This window comes from Bos mutus, chromosome X (assembly GCF_027580195.1).
Source record: "Bos mutus isolate GX-2022 chromosome X, NWIPB_WYAK_1.1, whole genome shotgun sequence".
In the NCBI taxonomy this organism is placed as follows: domain Eukaryota; kingdom Metazoa; phylum Chordata; class Mammalia; order Artiodactyla; family Bovidae; genus Bos; species Bos mutus.
The window spans coordinates 14,994,103-15,009,505 of NC_091646.1; positions in this window are offsets into that span (position 1 = coordinate 14,994,103).

Below are 15,403 nucleotides of genomic sequence, written 5' to 3' on the forward strand. Positions count from 1 at the left end.
GAGCAGTGCTTCTAGATGAGTGGTAGGAGGGCTACCACTGGCTGGAGCAGTAACATTATGACCAAACAAAGGGTAATGGATTCTCTTTAACTTGGGTGTGTGTGTATTAGTTGCTCAGTCATGTCTGACTCTTTGCGACCCCGTAGACTGTAGCCTGCCAGGCTCCTCTGTCCATGGGATTTCCCAGGCAAGAATACTGGAGTTAGGTTGCCATTCCCTTCTCCAGGGGATCTTCCTTGACTTGGGAGGTGTATACATAGGAAGGATAGGAGACCTGGGAGAGATCAGTGCTTGGCTTCAACATGGATGAGATGCCTTGCAAATGAGAGGAGACTAGCACACATATTGAACAGCCAACTATGGCAAAGAACAATCATCTCCTAGCATGAAACAACCAACCACAAGTGCAAAACAACCACTCAGGACATGAAGGAGAGGATGTACCCCTGTCAATCCAAGTGCAGAGACAGTGCCAATGTCAGATGACCCTACGCTTGCTCCATCCAATTCTTGCTCATGGTTCCCCCACCCCAGATGCTTATGCTGTTCATGTCTGACACCAACACCCCTGCCCCCCACTGCTGCCCCGCTCAGCCAGCACTGGATGTGAAGAACCTCCCCACTCAGTCTCCATCTTCTTCCCCCAAACTAATGTGCTCCCTGTACCCCAGTGAGGAGAAATGTCCCTGCAAGAGTGTGCAGCCCCAAGATCCCTGAATCATGTATCACCTATTGAAGAAACACGAGGGAAACAAAGCCTGTGACATCCGACTGTTCCCTCCAGCTGATGAGAAGAGGGAATCAAAATAAGAGAGCACAGCTCCAGCCGGAGCAGAACCAAGACACCCCAGGGAACCCATCCCGTCACAGTAATGTCCTGTGTATACAGAGGCTTGGACACCAGCAGCCATCTGCCGCATCCCCAGAGGAGTCCATGGAGAAAGGGCCACCCTTGCAGAGATCAAGGGGTGTGCTGAGAGGGTACACAGGAGCTGATGGTCAAAATCAACAAGATCTGAAGGAGAGACTGTGCTGTATTTGTGTGTGTACCTGCCAGTTCTCTGGTTTGTTGGGGTGAGAGGGAGGGAAGGGCGGGGCAGGTGTGACAGAGGGGTGGGAGAAGGGTCCTGTGGGGTCAGGGGCCAGACCTGCAGGGCCATAGTTAGCCAGATACCGAGGATAAGGATGAGGTGAGAACTCAGAGCTAAAGACAGATTCCTAAATGCTTAATCCCATTTGCAGGAAGAAAAGGATTTGGAGTATCTGCTTTTGTGTGCGTGTGTGTGTGTGTGTGTGTGTGTGGTGGAGGGCCTCTAGATGAGTTGAGATATGATGTATACGGGAGACAATAGAACACCCTCCATAAAAGCAGACAAATTACCTCCAGGCCACATACTTCATAGAGGTGTGTGTTGCATGTTATCCTATGCTATAACCCACTAAAGGCCCTCAGAAAAATTAAAACCCCCAAAACTTCCTCCTATTGAATGTCACCAGCAGCATCCATAAACACTAAAATGATGGTATTTGTAGGCCATAATCCCTACACGAATTAGGGTACTTTCTTGCCTAGAACCTTGGGGAAGAGCAGTGGCCAGTGGAGGGTGGAGCAGTCGGAGGGTGCAGGTGATAATGAGAAGACTTGTCTACTGAGAATTTTGATTATTTAAAAAATTTTAATTAATCTAGTATTTTATTGACATCTAGATGATTTATAATGTGTTAATTTCTGCTGTATAGCATAGTGACTCAGTTCTGCACATATATACATTTGTTTTCATATTCTTTTCCATTATGGTTTACAACAGGATATTAAATATACTTCCCTGTGCTATATATTCAGATCTTGTTTATCCTTACAAGAATTTTTAAAAGAAAATAAAATCAATTTAAACCTAGTCCTGTTTTTATTATCTCTTCTGTATGCCAACATTTCTAAATAATGCCAGTTATTAAATATTCAACTGTCTCCAAAAATCTTTCTTGGTGTGGTATTCGAGGTTTTGACGTGAAGTATAGAGGACTGAATTAATTGTACTCCTTGAGTTAATTGTTCAGGACTCTGCTGTTTAGTTACTCATTTATTCTCCTTTGTTTCCACTCCCCAGCTTCATTCTACCTTTCCTTGCAGTTAGTCATTCTAATCAATTTTATGCACACCCTCCCTCTTGCTTGAGTGTTAATAAAATGCACACTATGGTTTATGGGCATGCATTTTAAGTTTATCTGTTGTATACCCTGTTTCTTACTATTTCACTCAGAAGTATTTTTAAGACCTACCCATGTTTCTATGTCTACTCTGTTTCTTTTTTTTCCTATTATTTTTTAATTAATTAATTTGTTTTAATTGGAAGCTAATTACTTTACAATATTGTAGTGGTTTTTGCCATACATTGACATGAGTCAGCCATGGGTGCACATGTGTCCCCCATCCTGACCCTCCATCCCACTTCCCTCCCCATCCCATCCCTCAGGGTCATCCCAGTGCACCAGCCCTGAGCACCCTGTCTCATGCATTGAACCTGGACTGGTGATCTATTTCACATATGATAATATACATGTTTCAATGCTATTCTCTCAAATCATCCCAGCCTTGCCTTCTCCCACAGAGTCCCAAAGTCTGTTCTTTACATCTGTGTCTCTTTTGCTGTCTCGCATATAGGGTCATCATTACCATTTTCCTAAATTCCATCTACTCTGTTTCTTATCTTGAAATTGAATATTTGAGAATTTTTTTTTTTTTACTGTATAAACTTCAGAAAGATACTTAGACTTGTAATTTTACACAAAATATTTTTACTGACTTAATCAAATAGCAAAAGTCTTAATTGCTTACCAAGTGATATTTTAGATTTTTAGTTGAAATTAAACTTAATATCTTGATAATACCAATGAAAAAACTAAACATTTGTTAAAATGATAATGAATTAGTGTAATCATTCACGTGGCTTTTTCATATTTGACTTAATTACATTGGAATGAGATTTATCTGTTGAACAATTATTGTGTTGCAACTAACACTTTCTGGAAAAAAATGATTGAGCTTGAGGCAGTTATTGGGCCTGATTAGTCAGAAAGGATATGGGTGATTCTTTCAAATTTTGAGCTGGGATAATAGATGATTAATTTCTCTCCATATCTGTAGGACATCAGGTGAATTGGACACCTAGCTGAAAGACAAAGCTAACCTATTTACTTTACTGGATTTGAGATAGAAAAACAGTGGCTTTCGTCTCCTGACCCTATTTTTCTTCATAAATGACTGGAAGGGTGATCCTACATCATGGCTTGGTGATTTGCCCTTGTGAGTTCACTACCCGGGTGAGAAGGAGCAATCAGGCACAGCACTGCTCAGTTCAGTGACGCTGAACATGTTACTTCTCTGTTTTGGGGGGAACACTGTCAGGAGGGAGTCATAAGGCATATTAGATGAGTCAGAAGTAGAAGGCTCAGCTTTGTCTTGCTAAGAGTGTTTTTTTTGGGGGGTGCGGGGGTCATCAGTAGTGACTAATTTCTAGGTGATAGTCTTTTAAAGTTTCTTCTTGTTTCTCGACAGGCAAAAAGTGGCTCAGAAAAGAACAAAAAAGCTAAAACACTCCCTTCACACACATGGACACACACACATAAATATGTGGGGAGAAAGGAAACCATATATCTATGCATGTGAGAGTCCTCCTCATCTCTGAGTGTCCAGTGGTGCTGTGAAGATGCAGTCTTGATGGAACCAACACTCTTGAGTATATGTTTGCAGGAATTGGAAAAAAATCTTTTGACCACGTCTATAATCACTTGCTAGTTTGCATGTTCCATGTGTTTGGATTTTCATATCACAGGTTTTTGTAAAGTGAGGCACTTCCACACTCCATCATAGGAAAAGAAAGAACACCTAAACAGACATGTACTGAGCCAAGTCTGTTTGCCTCTGAATTTCCAAGCACTGACTCTAGGTAGCATATGCTACAGTCTTACACACACACACACACACACACACACATGCATATGAATGGATGGATTTAACTATTGATAGCTACTGCAAATATTTAAGTAACTGTGTCCCAAATTTTTAACATTCAAGAAAGTTAGTGCTAATTTTGAAAAGGAGACAATGCAAGTCAAGTAGTATAAATCTGAACAAAGACTCTTGCACACCAGGGGCTGGAAGTGTTTGTTGTATTAAAAGATGGCCTTGGCTTTGCCAAGCTCATCACTCAGGACTCCTGGAGAAATTGTAGCTGCTTTAAGACTTCACAAATCCCTGTATCCCCAAGTTAGACTTAGTAGTCCATCACACATTTGTATTTTGGTGCAAATTAGTTTAGCAAGAATTGAGTGTATAGGCATCTTTCAGAGATATTGTGGATTCAGTTCCAGATCAGTGCAATAAAGTAAATATCACAAAGCAGGTCACACAATTTTTTTTTGTTTTTTCACTGCATATAAATGTTTACATTAGACTGTACTTTACTAAGTATGCAATAGCATGTTTAAAAAAGCAATGTACACACTTTAATTAAAAAATACTTCATTGCTAAAAATGATAACCATCATCTGAGCCTTCAGCAGGCTGTAATTTTTTTTTCACTGGTGGAAGGTTTGAAATATTGTGAGAATTACCAAAATGTGATACAGGCACAAAGCAAGGAATTGCTGTTGAAAAAACAGCACCAATAGACTTGTTCCATGCAGGGTTGCCACAAACCTTCAGTTTGTTCTAAAACAAATGTAGTGGCTGTGAAGCACAGTAAAACAAGATATGCCTGTGTAAGGGGTGTAAGAAACCTTAGATCATCTCATTCACCTATCTTATTTGACAGATAAGGAAGCTGAAGCCCTAGGAAAGGATGAAACTTACCCTCAGCCACACAGTGAATTAGAATGAGATCTCCAGGGGATTGCCTGGCTGTCCAGTGGTTAGAACTCTGTGCTTTCATTGCCAAGGATTTAATCCCTGGTCAGGGAACTAAGATCCCACAAACCATGCAGTTGTAACCAAAATAAAAGAATGAGGTGTTCAGAGTTAATAGGTGTCCATGGAATAGATCTCCATGTAGAACTGGCCTAGTTCTGTCCAAGTAGGCAAAGTTGGTATCCTCAAGATGTCCTTGCTGTCCCACTCATTTGTGGAAACTTCAGATGAACTTTCTGGTTAAAGGCAAATAAAGTAATTCATTGATGGTATGCAGCTCTTTGAAAGCAGTTTCGGTCAACCCAGGATATGTGGTAGACTCCAAATTCAGCAAAGGCATTTTAGGACGAGATACACTATAAAAACCAGGAAGGAGCTTAACCATCATTCCTTAGAATCAATTATTTATACATTAACTGCTGCTACTGCTAAGTCACTTCAGTCGTGTCTGACTCTGTGCGACCTCATAGACGGCAGCCCACCAGGCTCCCCCGTCCCTGGGATTCTCCAGACAAGAACACTGGAGTGGGTTGCCATTTCCTTCTCCAATACATGAAAGTGAAAAGTGAAAGTGAAGTCGCTTAGTTGTATCCGACTCGTAGCGACCCCATGGACTGCAGCCTACCAGGCTCCTCTGTCCATGGCATTTTCCAGGCAGGAGTACTGGAGTGGGGTGCCATTGCTTTCTCCATTATACATTAAAGACATCCCCAAATCTCTATTACAGTGTGTGAGTCTATAATACTGTAGAGATTCAGGAGTATTATTAACGTGAGAGAGACGGAAGGGGAGGGAGAGAAATAAGGAATTCATATTACATAAAACTAGTTTTAGTTGGTATTAAAATCTAGAGACAGTTAAATTCTAAAAACAATTTGTCTCTGTCAGTCTATACTGTTCCAATTAATTGAGTCCATATGTAGAATTTTATAAAAATATATGTCACTTTGATTAAAAAACAATCTACTTTTTTTAACAGCATTATATTTCTTTATATTCTCAGAATTGGATTAGAATTAAAAGCAAAAATAAACAAATGGGACCTAATTAACCTTAAAAGCTTCTGCACATCAAAGGAAACTATTAGCAAGGTGAAAAGACAGCCTTCAGAATGGGAGAAAATAATAGCAAATGAAGCAACTGACAAACAACTAATCTCAAAAATATACAAGCAACTCCTACAGCTCAACTCCAGAAAAATAAATGACCCAATCAAAAAATGGGCCAAAGAACTAAACAGACATTTCTCCAAAGAAGACATACAGATGGCTAACAAACACATGAAAAGATGCTCAACATCACTCATTATCAGAGAAATGCAAATCAAAACCACTTTGAGGTACCATTTCACACCAGTCAGAATGGCTGCGATCCAAAAGTCTACAAATAATAAATGCTGGAGAGGGTGTGGAGAAAAGGGAACCCTCTTACACTGTTGGTGGGAATGCAAACTAGTACAGCCACTATGGAGAAGAGTGTGGAGATTCCTTAAAAAACTGGAAATAGAACTGCCTTATGATCCAGCAATCCCACTGCTGGGCATACACACTGAGGAAACCAGAAGGGAAAGAGACACGTGTACCCCAATGTTCATCGCAGCACTGTTTATAATAGCCAGGACATGGAAGCAACCTAGATGTCCATCAGCAGATGAATGGATAAGAAAGCAGTGGTACATATACACAATGGAGTATTACTCAGCCATTAAAAAGAATACATTTGAATCAGTTCTAATGAGGTGGATGAAACTGGAGCCTATTATACAGAGTGAAGTAAGCCAGAAGGAAAAACACCAATACAGTCAACTAATGCATATATATGGAATTTAGAAAGATGGTAACAATAACCCTGTGTACGAGACAGCAAAAGAGACACTGATGTATAGAACAGTCTTATGGACTCTGTGGGAAAGGGAGAGGGTGGGAAGATTTGGGAGAGTGACATTGAAACATGTAGGATATCATGTAAGAAATGAGTTGCCAGTCCAGGTTCGATGCGCGATACTGGATGCTTGGGGCTGGTGCACTGGGACGACCCAGAGGGATGGTGTGGGGAGGGAGGAGGGAGGAGGGTTCAGGATGGGGAACACATGTATGCCTGTGGCGGATTCATTTTGATATTTGGCAAAACTAATACAATTATGTAAAGTTTAAAAATAAAATAAAATTTAAAAGGAAAAAAAAAAGAATTTTCAAGCCTCATTCAATTTTTAAAATTACTAAGATAATAAAGTTAACATATGATACAGTATTATTAACTAAAGTACAGATTTTGTTCAAATTTCACAAAATTGTATGCTCGTATCCATTATTTGTATTCATACCTTATTCAAGAATCTATACTGTGTTTGTTGCATTGGGCAGCTTCAGCTGCATATAATAAGTTCTGGTAAATTCTCTTTTCATTTTTATCCCATTACAAATACTTTCTAATTTTCCTTGTTATGGTTTCTTATATATACCAATCATTTAAAAGTGAACATTTAATTTCCAAATACATGGGTTTTTTAAAGTATCTTTGTTATTTATTTCTCATTTTGATATTAACTTCTCATTTAAATGCTTTCTTCTCTGCAATCACCTTCCATGGTTTTTCAGTCTTCTAACTTTATTGAGGCCTTCAATGCCTAAGTCAAAGATCTCTCTTTGTAAATGTCACATTGCACTTGAAAATATATGGGTTATTTTCAAATACCTTTTGATAGTGATTTCTAACTTAATTCCACAATGATAAGAGGACAGACTATGAATTCAGTACTTTTAGAACATGACATTTTTGCCCCTTGTTTTATGTCCGTGGGTATGTTCCAGTGTCTCCTAGTTTATAGACTATGGGAACTTGAATTTGTATTCTACTTTTGTCTGAAAATTGTATAAATCTTAATTATGTTGAATTGGCTTTTCAGGTCTACTGTATCCTTCTACTTCTTTATTAGTTTCTGAGAGTTTGATATCAAAACTCCAGCTAAAAATCTTTATTTATTAGAAAAAATTGTAATATTTAGTAGAACTATATGTAACCTCAGCAATATGTGAACCGTGAATTCCTGATGTTCAAGCTGGTTTTAGAAAAGGCAGAGGAACCAGAGATCAAATTGCCAACATCTGCTGGATCATGGAAAAAGCAAGACAGTTCCAGAAAAACATCTATTTCTGCTTTATTGACTATGCCAAAGCCTTTGACTGTGTGGATCACAATAAACTGTGGAAAATTCTGAAAGAGATGGGAATACCAGAACACCTGACCTGCCTCTTGAGAAATTTGTATGCAGGTCAGGAAGCAACAGTTAGAACTGGACATGGAACAACAGACTGGTTCCAAATAGGAAAAGGAGTTGGTCAAGGCTGTATATTGTCACCCTGTTTATTTAACTTATATGCAGAGTACATCATGAGAAACGCTGGACTGGAAGAAACACAAGCTGGAATCAAGATTGCTGGGAGAAATATCAATAACCTCAGATACGCAGATGACACCACCCTTATGGCAGAAAGTGAAGAGGAACTCAAAAGCCTCTTGATGAAAGTGAAAGTGGAGAGTGAAAAAGTTGGCTTAAAGCTCAACATTCAGAAAATGAAGATCATGGCATCCGGTCCCATCACTTCATGGGAAATAGATGGGGAAACAGTGGAAATAGTGTCAGACTTTATTTCTCTGGGCTCCAAAATCACTACAGATGGTGATTGCAGCCATGAAATTAAAAGATGCTTACTCCTTGGAAGGAAAGTTATGACCAACCTAGATAGCATATTCAAAAGCAGAGACATTACTTTGCCAACGCCAACAAAGGTTCATCTAGTCAAGGCTATGGTTTTTCTAGTGGTCATGTATGGATGTGAGAGTTGGACTGTGAAGAAGGCTGAGCGCCGAAGAATTGATGCTTTTGAACTGTGGTGTTGGAGAAGACTCTTGAGAGTCCCTTGGACTGCAAGGAGATCCAACCAGTCCATTCTGAAGGAGATTAGCCCTGGGATTTCTTTGGAAGGAATGATGCTAAAGCTGAAACTCCAGTACTTTGGCCACCTTATGCGAAGAGTTGACTCATGGAAAAGACTCTGATGCTGGGAGGGATTGGGGGCAGGAGGAGGAGGGGACGACAGAGGATGAGATGGATGGATGGCATCATTGACTCAATGGACGTGAGTCTGAGTGAACTCCGGGAGATGGTGATGGACAGGGAGGCCTGGCGTGCTTCGATTCATGGGGTCGCAAAGAGTAGGACACGACTGATCGACTGATCTGATCTGATCTGGTGGCTCAGAGGGTAAAGCGTCTGCTTGCAATGCTGGAGGCCTGGGTTTGATCCCTGGATCAGGAAGACCCCCTGGGGAAATAAATGGCAACCCACTCCAGTACTCTTGCCTGGAAAATCCCATGGACAGAGAAGCCTGGTGGGCTACAGTCCATTGGATCGCAAAGAGTCAGACATGACTGAATGACTACTTCACTGTATGTAACCTTGCTCTGTGTTTTTCAAGTCTCCTATAAATGTGTTATACTTTCATAATGCAAAAAAAAAAAAAAAAAAAAAAAAAAACACCTCAATCTTCTTCTGTCACCATACAGAGAAATAACAAGATAATGAAGAATATAGCTCACTTTTTAAAATGTCTTATTTTTCAGTTATAAAATTAATGTATTTTCAGTGAAGAAGAGTCAGAAAAGTCATAAAAATAAATAGAATTCCTAATCTCATCACCCAGAGCCATCCTCTATTAACTTTTGGGTTCTTGCAGACCTTTAACAAAATATTTAAATACACTCACTAATGTGTTTTTACTTTCATAGGAAATTCTCATATAATATACACATATACTTTAGTAACCTGCTTTTTAAAAATTTCAATATACCAAATACATTTCAATGCTTGCATTGCATCATCATTTATAATGGTTCTACAGTATTCCATAGAAGGATATACGATGGTTTATTTAAACAGTCTGCCATTGAAGGATATTAAATTGGTTGGATTTTTTCCAGTATCATGGACAACATGATAAATAGAATTTTCATGAATCTGTATGCAATTATGTGGTTACAAGATGCTTTTTCTTAGGATAAAGTCCTTGAAGAGGAGTTTGTGGGTCAAAGGGCCTCAATTAAGGACTTTGGAATTATATTAGTTTGACCTTCAGATAATGTCATATCAATTTAGGTATGTTCTGTTTTTGTTCCAGTGAAAAGTGAGTATATGACTGTATTTATTTCTCATACCCTTGCTAGCTATTAGCATTATTTTTGAAACTTTCCATCTCAGGGGGAAAACCTCTCATGGATATTTTCCTAAGCATTTATTTGATTATCAGTTGAAGTGAAAGTCGCTCAGATTATCAGTTAGACAAATTTTCCTAAACACATTGGCCATTGCAATTTCTCTTTAGGCTTTGCTCATTTTTTAAAAATTAAGCATAGTTAATATTTGCATCAATGTTGCATTAATTTCTGCTATACAGGAGAATGATTCAGTTATGTGTGTGTGTTAGTTGCTCAGTCATCTTTGACTCTTTGCAACCCCATGGACTGTAGCCCTCCAGGCTCCTCTTTCCATGGGGTTCTCAGGCAAGAATACTGGACTGGGTTTCTATTCCCTTCTCCAGGGGATCTTCCCAACCCAGGGCTTGAATCCAGGCCTCCTGCATTGCAGGCAGATTCTTTACCATCTGAGCCACCAGGGAAGCCCCAAAATGAATGGGATTAGTGCCCTCATCAAAGTGACCCCAGAGAGCTCCCTCACCCCTTCCCCTTGGTGGTGGTGGTGGTGGTGATTTAGTGGTTGTTTAGTTGTTAAGTTGTGTCCAACTCTCATGACTCCATGGATTGTACCCACCAGGCTCCTCTGTCCATGGGAATTCCCATGCAGGAATACTGGAGTGGTTAGCTATTCCCTTCTCCAGGGGATCTTCACCTCCGAGGGATTGAACCTGGATCTCATGCCCTGCAGGCAGTCTCTTGCATTGCAGGCAGATTTTTTATCAACTGAGCCACCAGGGAAGCCAGTTATACATACACCTATATTCTTTTTCATTATGGTTTATAATAGGATATTGAATACCATTTCCTGTGCTATACAGTAGGTTCTTATTTATCAGTTTTATATATAGTGGTATATTTCTGCAAATTGCAAACTCCTAATTTATCCCTCATCCACTCACTTTCCCCTTTGGTAGCCGTATGTTTTGTATGTATGTGAATCTGTATCTATTTGGTAAGTAAGTTAATTTGTAGCATATTTTAGATTCCACATAAAAATGATATCATATGATAGTTGTCTTACTTCGGTCAGTATAATAATCTCTAGGTCCATCCATTTGCTGCAAATTGGACTTTGCCCATTTTTCTACAGCACATTTATCTTTTATTTGTCAAACATTTGATTGCATGCTTACTACATAGCAGACACTGTGCAAAATGCTTTGCTATCTAATTTAAGACTTTAAAAGACACCAGGGGGTAAGTAGGCAGTGCTACAATTCAGTTTTGTAGATGACAAATATGAGGCTGTGTCATTTGCTCAAGCTCTTGTAGTTGGTAAGTGGCAGACACATGATGTCTGTTTGCCTTGCACTTAACCAAATCTGTTTGCCTTGCACTTAACTATGACACCAACCACCTCTACACAAACATTGAAATTATTTTGTAGCCAGGTCTTTTCCTTTCTGGTTTCTGGTCCAGCTGTTACGTTTAGAAAAGCCATTTCCCCCCATGTAAAATAGGAAAGAACACCATCTGTCTAGAGTGAAAGGGCAGGTAATAAAAGAGAGAGGTTGAAGGAATGTGGAGGACATTTGAAATGGCAGCTGCGGATACTCTCGCATGAAACTGTGCTTCCCAGTCTCTGCCAGTTCTGGCTTGAAGAGTCCCATTTCCATCGGCTTCCATTGAATGCTTTGGCTCCACTGACTCTCCTGGCTTCTTTTATTACCATTTAGACACTCTTTTAAAAAGTATTTTTCATCTTAAAAAAAAATCCCCTCTCAACATCAGATTCTTTCCAAACTTAGCCCTATCTTACTCCTCACTTATTAAAGTGAAACTTCTTAAAGTTTGAGTACCTTTCCAACTTCCTTTTCTTATTCATATCTCAACCCACTCCTGCCTGGTTCATCATTTGTCTGAAAATATTCTCAATTGTTCTTCAGTAACCAGCGAATTCCCAACTCTTTTCTCAGCCCATACTTACTTTGCACACTTGACTGTGGGCTTAGTGTTGAAAATTTCTTTGCTTGGATTTTGTGACAGCATGCTCTCTTGGTTTTCCTTGTGCATTGCAGACTGGTCCAAGTCTTTTTTGGTCTCTTTTGCAAAAAGCTGACTCATTGGAAAAGACCCTGATGCTGGGAAAGATTGAAGGCAAAAGAAGAAATAGGCAGCAGAGGATGAGATGGTTAGATAGCTTCACTGACTCAATGGACATGAATTTGAACAATGTTTGGGAGTTGGTGAAGGACAGGGAAGTCTGGCGTGCTGCAATTCATGGGGTCACAGAGTTGGACATGACTGAGGGACTGAACAACAACAACTGCTTTAATATTTATATATCAGAACTTCAGGGTTTTCCTGTATGCTCTCTTCTTGTCCCAGTATTCACAGTACTTCCTGGGTGGTCTTAGACACTCCCAGTGCTCAAATTACCAATGTTCTCATGAATTACAAAGTTGTATTTCCAGCTCAGATCAGCCTCTGAACTCCATAGTAACAGGGGCAACAGGATACCAGGCATCACTACTCAGATATTTTGTTGTTGTTCAGTCACCATGTCATGTCCCACTCTTCGCTGTTTTATGTACACCTAATCTCAACATGTTTAAAATAGAAATCATATTCACCTTCAAATCTGTTCCTTTTCATTTTTCTCTCCTGTCACATCCCCCCAGTTTCCCAGGGCAAAAATCTGGGATCATTTTTTACTTCTTTTTTTTGCCTCCTCCTAATCCTTTTAAATAGATCTAAATTTATATCCATCGCTTCTCAGCTCTTTTTGTCTTAGCTTCTGCAATCTCTTGTTGAATTAGTGCCATCTGCTAACTGTCCTTCTTGTATTCAATCTTTACTCCATCAAACCATTTTAACATTATTGCAAGAGGTAATGTTCTAAAATGAATGTTAGATCATGTTACTGCCCATTCTCCCCATGAAAAACTCTAAGCCCCTTGATACAACAGCAGTGGCATGTCCAGAAATCATATACAGAAAACAAATGCTTTTACAGTTATAGGAGGGGATTATGGTGATAAATATGCTCAGAATCAGGAGTTAGTGAACTCATCTCAAATCTGATTTTGTATTGTTCTTTGCAACACTTACAAAATCAGTTTTAAGAAGACTTTGCAACACTTGGGCCTCCCTGATATCTCAGTTGGTAAGGAATCCACCTGTAATGCAGGAGACCCTGGTTCAATTCCTGGGTTGGGAAGATCTGCTAGAGAAGGGATAGGCTACCCACTCCAGTATTCTTGGGCTTCCCTTGTGGCTCAGCTCGTAAAGAATCCACTTGCAATGTGGGAGACCTGGCTTCAATCCCTGGTTTAGGAAGATTCCCTGGAGAAGGGAACAGCTACCCACTCCAGCATTCAAGCCTGGAGAATTCCAAGGACTGTATAGTCCATGGGGTCACAAAGAGTCAGACACGATTGAGTGACTTTCACATTTTGAAACTTTGAGAAAATGTCAACTTTCCATACCAAAGACTGGGAAGATGCCTAACAATATATTGCTGAAAAGGTTGCCCCTCTTCCAAGCCACCCTTTGGATATATTGGTTAAGGCATGACCCAACATGATTGGCACCTCCTTAAAATTCATTTCACTTCAACACACTCATCTCTGGGCTTCCCAGGTGTTATAGTAGTAAAGAATCTGCCTGCCAATGCAGGAGATGCAAATGATGTGGGTGCAATCCCTGGGTCAGGAAGATCCCCTGGAGGAGGAAAAGGCAACCCTCTCTAGTTTTCTTGCCTGGAGAATCCCATGGACAAAGGAGCCTGGTGGGCTACATGGGTCTGCAAAGAGTCAGACACGACTGAATGAATGAGCACACATATCCCTGCTCAGTTATCAGTCACGTTTTAAACTAGTCAATCGATGCCTATTGAATACATACTATGTGCTAAAAATTATGTTACGTATTCAGGATGTGAATGAATGAACAGGACACAGTCTGGGACCTCATGGAGTTTCAGTGTATCAGAGCAGATAGCCATAAAAGTATTCTAGTATTAATAACATAATTACTTAAACTTGTAAAAAAAAAACTATTGGAGTACAGTAGAATCTAGCTCAGGGTTTCTCAGTCTTGTACTGTTGGCGTTTTGGGTCAGATAATTCTTTGTTTTGGGGACAGTCCAGCACATTGTAGGGTGTTCAACAGCATCCGTAGCCTCTACTCACTAGACGCCTGGAGCACCTGTCACCCATTTGTAATAATCAAAGATGTCTACAGATGGTGTCCAGTGTCCCTGGAGAAGAAAAGGGGGACATTACTCCCAGTTGACAATCACTGTTCTATACCAAGGTTAACATTGATTAATTGATTTAGAAGTCAAGTATCTAATTTTCTCAAGCATGCCACGTTCTTTTTGTTAACTCAAAACCTGTGCACACACAGTTTCCTCTTCTAGAACACTCCACTCCTTCCTTGATTGAGTCACCCCAACATCTGGCATTCCAGTACTTTCACTCTGGGGTGGCTGCCTCTCAATGTTCCCATAGCACCCAAGTCATTTCCCATCTTGTAAAAATGACACTTTATTATAATTGCCTTGTTTATGTGTCCTTACCCTCGGCTTGTGTCTGAGCTTCATGAGGATAGCCCCTGTCTTACTCTTCACTGTATTGAAAAAGTTTAGACTTACTTGGCACAAAAACTCCTGGTCAGAATATCCTTGTTGAACTGAAAATTATATGGATAAAAGGATAACAGAGAATAAAGTGGTTGGCCAGGATTGAATAACAACAATTACTTATGCTGATTTTTCACAATCATGTTGGTAAGACACCAAATGTCAACATATAAAATCACCTCTGAAGTACTAGGCAAAGTGATCAGCAGATCACTGGCTCTTCCTCATTGCTGACTCTTGATCCACCTTTTTTTTTTTCCTTTTCTTAATTTCTGATTCCATATATTCTTGTTTCTGCCTACCAGTGTGAAGATAGGAAATAGTATAAGAATTATAAATTGACTGATGTTATCTACTTTCCAGATTATTTGGTAATTGAGAAAGCTATACATATTGCAGCTGTGGCAAAATGTTTTCACTTAAAAGATCTGGAGCAAGCCTAGGGGCTGGAACACTCAATAGGACTCCAGTGCAGCAGAACTGTCGGGGCAGAGATTCCCACTTAGAGCTATGGGGGCAATGCTGCCACCACAGTGGGATTGGAAGATGGGACACTGAGCCAAGAAGATTATTCTCAAGATTTTGGATGTCATGGTATTTGTCTCCCTAGGTTTTAGACCTGACACATTTTTCCTTCAATTTCTTCATTTTCATAATGC